General features: G+C 43.9%; 1 protein-coding gene across 3 annotated transcripts in view; it reads right to left on the minus strand.

Moving 5' to 3' along the window:
- ELMO1 (engulfment and cell motility 1) overlaps positions 1-6569 on the minus strand; it is a 544813-nt gene that overhangs the window by 532877 nt on the left and 5367 nt on the right. For all 3 annotated transcript variants that reach the window (XM_019509059.1, XM_019509060.1, XM_019509058.1), the window contains exon 2: positions 5219-5287. The gene's annotated coding sequence lies outside the window, so the exon portion shown is untranslated. The remainder of the gene's footprint in view (positions 1-5218; positions 5288-6569) is intronic.

Here is a 6569-nt window from a genome sequence, read left to right on the forward strand (position 1 = left end):
GGGGGGGGGGGGTGAGAAGAGGGGGAAAACAGGGAACACACTTTACCAGAAGAAGCAGTGTGTTACTTTACCCACCTCTGCAGCATCTGTATAGATCAGGCGCGTTGGTGGGGCTTTTTGGAGCTTTTATCTAAAGCGCATTCAATTGGCTATTAGATAAAAGCACCAGAAAAGCCCCACTAGAAAGCCTGCTATATACAGACATTGGGAAAGCCAGCTGCAACTAATGTGCTGCTTCTTCTGGACATGTGCCGAGCTCAGTGCTGGAGCATGATGAGTTTAAAGTAAAGCTCCGTTTTGGGGGGGTTGAGGGGGGTTCTCCACATTTGCAAGCTGCCCAGATTTCTTTTTAGACTGTAGGTTTCACTGTTGTGGCCATTTGTAATGCTTTTTGGTCAATGAATTATGGACCTCACTCTTGCCAGTTAAGAGAGGTGATTATTATGCCTACTTTATGACCCTTCTCTCCAAAGAAGATGCATCCATCTCCCTCCAGTAATAATTTAGTCTTTTCTTGCTTACTTGAAAAAGAAAGAGAATTGAATGCCTCAGAACGGCAGTGAAGATTCTAAAATCCTCACACATGTGCCAGACACACAAATTTCCTTTTAGCCAAACCAAGGTCTATTAAAAAACTCAAAAGGGCAACACAGACTGCCATAGTAACCCAAAATAAGAAGTTCCAGGGGATAGAGAAGTAAGTATGGCAATGAATGGAGAGATCCAAAGAAGGAAGTGACAAACTCCCAATTTACTTGCAGATCTAAAGGAACAAGGAGGAAAAAGAAAAGAGAAATGGTGTAAGAGGTATTCAGTTAGAGATGCCACCGCATCACAAACTTATTTTGCAGGAGTCACCTCTGCCCGATTCTTGACTATCATCATTTTGGAATGTCTGTTCAATCCCTTTAGCCTTTCTACTAAACCAGGGATCAGCAACCTACAGCCCAGGGGCCAGATCTAGCCTTCAAGGCCATTTGATCTGGTCTGTGGACATGGAACTTTGGAAGTTCACAGTGGCAGGGGGACTTCAGCAGCAGTCACTTACCCTTGCCTCCACAGAGAAAAGACATCCGCTGCAGGCCCTCTCCCTGTGCTGCTGCAGGGAAAAGTGGCAGCAGCAGTTGGGTCCTAGACCCCATCCCTCACCTAATCCTAACTGAGTCAATCTGGCCTGCAGCCTTCATAGGCTACTGACCCCTGTCCTAAAGTACTAACAACTCCAAAGCGGGCATTAATGTTATACATTGTTAACAGAACAGAGCAGGCTGCCCATTAGGGGAGAAAGGCAACTGCAAGCAAGAAGATGCCTGTACTCCGTGTCCTTCTAGCAAGTGCTTACAGTAAGCCTAGGGACAAAAGTTACACATAACCTGGTATAAGTGATCAGAAACTGGTTCAAATCTGCAATGCATCAGAAGGTCAGTGCATACAAATTGCTTTCAAAATGGCTGAAATTGGTTTAAGATGAACCTGGATGGATGTAGTATCAGCTTAACTGATTTAGGAGAAATTGGTTTATTGAACTTTTGTCCCAGATCCCCACCAGATTCAAGTTAACTCACAGTCCCTCAACTTCCCAGGATGCTTTCTACCTCCCCCGCAAACACCCTTCACCCACGCAGGTTGGGCAGGCTAGCCTTGCCCAAAGCTGTCTGCTCCAGCTGAGCAGGGAGGTGTGTGCTAGTACCCTGCCACCCCTACCCCCGGCTTCTGGCCTGAACCACTGCAGGCATGTGGCTGCATTTCCAGAATCAAAAGTGAATGTCTGTTCATTTGCTTATTGGTTCAATCTACACAGCTTAGACCAGTGTTTCCCAACCAGTGTGCCACAGCACCAAAATGGGCCGTCAACATTGAACAGGTATGCCGTGGAATTTTGCCATGACAACGAGCTACAATAGGTATGAGGATGAGGAATACCTTAACAGGTGGACTGCGGAAAATTTTTATCAATGTAAGTGTGCCTTGGGCTGGAAAAGGTTGGGAAACACTTGCTTAGACCAACCTGCAAAGATTGAATTGATTCAGTCTAGGGCTTTTTGACTATCTGTACTTAGCCTAAATGGTGATCCACAGATCATAGTTTGGTAAATCAGTGGCTTACCAGCTAGCATTATATTGCTGGGAACCACAGAAAACCATAAGAAAAATGAAAGTATTTCTGTCAAATTAAGCAAGATATGAACCAAAAAAAGATGATTATAAATTCTCAGGCCTCAGAGTTTCATTAATTCTGCCCTTAATTTATATTAAAAAACAAACAAGGGAATTAAAAGCTATCTATAATTAACCCTTTTTGTTTTGCAAAATGTGTAATATGAAAGATCACTTGCAATAGGACCTTTGCTATAGATTTAATACAGCAAGCTGAAAATGACAAATTCAGAGCCCAAACCATGAATTTTCTTTCACTTGCCTGTTCAGTGCAAACCTGACACGAGATGAATATAGTTTTTCTTTTAACTGTGACTATATTTTTTCTGCCAGCTCCTGTTGATTTCTGCGCTTCGTATATGGAAACAAAAAAATTTAAAAACTGACTTACTCTCTCAAAGTGAGGAAAAATTATCCAAAAACATTTAAACAGTTGCTCTGTTTAAACTGACAAAGGTTTAACAATGTGTATTTGACATGTTCCTCTTTTGCCACGAATACAAGAACCTTTTTCAGACACTCATTCATGGCAGAGAAATCTTTAAAGATACAGAGCACATAAAAGTCACTTTTACCAGATGATGGCTTGTTGGCTTTCATAAAACAAATTAGTAAGCTTCAGTTAATTTCCAGTGTACAGGTGTCTGGACCACAAAGCCTGTAACTATATCGTATTAAAACTGGAGAAACATAAAATAGACACACATCCTTAAATTCCTCTCTCCTCAGCAGGTGTGCTCCCCCAAGAAGAGGGCCAAAGTAAACCAGCAGGACAGACTGGAAAAGGCTACATTGCTACTGCTTGTTTTGCAGATGAGCCATATAGTTCAGTCTCCTGGATTCTTAAAACTCCATTGCCTTTGATAGGCAATATATGTATAAAAAGATACAGCATGCACACAATCCTGAGAAAAGCAAAAAAAAGGTTCCTAAACTATTACATACAATTTACTTCTAGAGCCCTGAAATCAAGTGATGACAGTGTCGCAGCTGGAGAGAATAATTAGTATTTGTTGAGGACATTAGGCACAAGCAGAGCCTTATCCAAAATCATAGAACCAGAAAAGAGGTTAGTACTATGATTGGCAACCTATTTAACAGAGGGAGGTGCTGCATGTCAGCATGTAGGTACATCAGCATAGCTGTGGGGGAAAACTTACTACTTCTAGCTATTAGCTGAATTATCAACCTCTCACTTTCATGTACACTAAATTCACCTTTAAAAATAAACCCATCCATGTTATCACATTTAAACATGAAGCCATTGCTGTTTGTGTCTCAGCATTGAAAACATTATATCATATCCTAACACTTCTAAATAGACTGGGACATTACAGCAAAGAAAATGTGTGAGCTCAAAGCTTTGAAGAAAAAAAAACCAAGCAGATTTCTAATGGGTAGAGTAAACAAAGAGCGGAAGGAAGGGTGGAGTGCAACAATACTGCAGTGTGCACAGATGGGTATGATTGTAAGGAAGTGACATGTATGTAGCCCTGTTTCAGCAACAGTTATACCTCTAGGACTAGTTACTTATTCTCTAACAGTTAAGCCCAAAATAAATTACAAGTTGATAATAAGGGGAGGGAAGAGAACCAAAATAAGTCACCTCTATCAATCCCATGAAGACAGTATACATCACTTAATGGTAAGAAAACAGAATCAAGTAGATGACAATGGAAATATTTGTTTTCCTTTGTGTCAATCTACTGCCTGGTCTCTCTGCGTAATGAAGTATAAAATTACACTGCAAAAATGCAGGTAGTTTCAATGATAAAATTAAAAGGCTCTAATATAAATCAGTCCACCCAGAAACTCATCAAAATCCACTTCAATTTTATTGATATCATGATTTTTTGCATTATAATGCTTGAACAAATAAACTAGTTGTAGAAAGCCTTGATTTTTCTTCTTAAAAAAGAAACTCCGACAGCTACACTCGTACCTAAACTGCAACCTACAGAGAAGGCAGATTTGCAATACAGCACTACAATTCTCAGAATTATTGAAAGAAAAAAGATTAGCCCATTTAAATGCAGTCTCACTGCACAGATAAACTAATCATTAGGTATGCCTCAACACTACTTAAGTCATACCAAACAATCAAAGAGCATACTCACTGCAGCACTCGCCAGCAAAACCTGTTTGCTTAATATGGTTAATGCAGCAACATGATGTTAATCTTTAGTTTTACCCAGCCAACTCTACTGGATTTTAAAACTTGCTGCAAGACAATTTAATCGCACCATAAATTGTGCGCTGTCATACGTGCTTCCTTAACACTATACCACAGGGATGCTTACAAATTGCCACTACTTCTCTTTCTCCTTCGCACCCGATTATTACTCAGTCAGATTACTGGGTTAGTACTACCTCTAGAATTTAATATTTTTTTCATTCATAGAACTGGATAGTTGAGGGAAGGTAAAGGAAAAAAGAATACTCATGATCCTTAGAAAAATTCAATTTAGGATTAATTTTGCTTTGAGCTTCATGTGGCAGATAATAGCAGGTATTTATCTTCATTGTGAAGAATTCAGCATAGGTAGCTTAACCTGCCAGGTATACGATGCAAAGAAAGGAATTGGCATGAATAGCCAATGATCTGTAATATCTAGAATCAGCACGGTTTCACGTTACTGTTGATGACAGGCAGGGGGACGACAAAATGTGTAATCCAACTCCCTGACCCATATCAAGTTGGTCCTATATCAAGTAAGTTGAAAGTAAAGTATTTAATACACTCCATATTTTCTTTATGATAAGCATGCTAATAAGGGACAATTTTTGCAGAGCAAGTTCAACCAAAGGGGGGGGAAATCATCTGCTTACAAATGCATTAAAAAGATATTTTGAAGTGTATCTGCAGCATAAATGCTGCAGCATGAAACATACCTTACAATATTGTTTATCCTACAGAAATTACCACCTTGCAAATGTTTGGCATGACTGTTATCACCAGCTCTCTAGCCCGGGTTTTTTGTTTTACCTTCCTAGCCCTGGTAAGTTGCGAGGAATGCTTATATAATTGATGGTAAAATGATTTCTTCCCAAGGGTACTCACAGTTGTTTTATCAGGAACTTCTAAAATGTTGTTTATGCCATTCTCAGGGGGCAGACAGTCGCATTAGTTCTGCAAGGAAAAAGATGTTCAAGATGAGATTTTTAATGGAAGCAGCCCTCACAAAGTGTGCGTGTGTGTCTATCAATAGAGAGAGAGATACACACAAGTGTGCATATCATATATATAGATATATATACACATGTATAGGCAGGTAGGTAGAGAGCTAGATACACACACATATAGAGATATACATACACATACAGGCAGGTAGCTCGATAAATTAATTGACCGACTGACAGACAGACAGGTATGTAGACGGGTAGACGGACAGACAGACATATATGCAGGCAGGCAGGTAGATAGGCAGGCAAGCAGATAAGTACGTATAGTCAGACAGACAGGCAGGTAGATAGATCGATCCATAGACAGGCAGGTGGACAGACAGACAGATAGATCGATTGATCGACACACAGGCAGGCAGGTAGACAGACAGGTAGAGTCAGACTCTATTATTCCTGCTAAGATTAAGGGCTCAGGCATCGTGGCTCGGCCTAATTACCACCCACTGTGGAGCACATCCATTTGATCGGAGCAGGCACCCTCCCTGCCGCCTTCAGCACGAGGCCCCCTCTACACCTCCCAGGTCTGGTGCAACGAGCTGGCTGACTTAGGCCAGCGCCTGGAGCCCAGCTCTTCCTGCAGCCGACCCCGCCGGCCACAAAAAGGTCCGGCCAGCTACCGCGGCAGCCCTCCGAAACGTGCGCTAACTTTGCAGCCGGCTGCTCTCTAGCTGGAAGCGGCCCGTGCGGCCGAGGCAGGTCCCAGCCCGGCGGCTGCTGAAGAGAAGTTGGCGGCAGGCACAGCCCCCCTCCCCCCCCCGGGCGGTCCAGAGGCGCTGCCCCGCGTTAAGAAACGCGGCGGGGCAAACCAACCCCCGCCCCGCAGGTTGCTGCTCTCATCCTTTCCACCTCTCCGCCCCGCTCATCCTCCCCCATTTCAAGAAAAAAAAAAAAAGGCCCCCCCCACCCCCCCCCCCCCCCCCCCCCGGGGGGGGGGGGGGGGGGGGACAAAACATAGCTGGCCAGATGTGCCGCGGCGGCGGGGCTCCCCGCACAGCTGCTCCCGCAGGCCGGCGGGGGCGGCAGATGAAGGCAGGAGCGGCAGAGGAGCCCGCGGGCTGGCCGACACAAGCCACCCACACGCGCCAAGGCGAGCGGGGGCAGCCCTTGCTCCTGGGGGCACCTGGAGGCAGGGCAGAGCCTGGCTCCCTCCCCCAGCCCAAGAGCTGCGCTTCCTCTTCCTCACAGCAGCACCAGCAGCAGCAGCAGCAGCAATTTCCTCCCCCCCCCCC

This window comes from Gavialis gangeticus, unplaced genomic scaffold (genome assembly GCF_001723915.1).
Source record: "Gavialis gangeticus isolate Ggan-Ray unplaced genomic scaffold, GavGan_comp1, whole genome shotgun sequence".
Lineage (NCBI taxonomy): Eukaryota > Metazoa > Chordata > Crocodylia > Gavialidae > Gavialis > Gavialis gangeticus.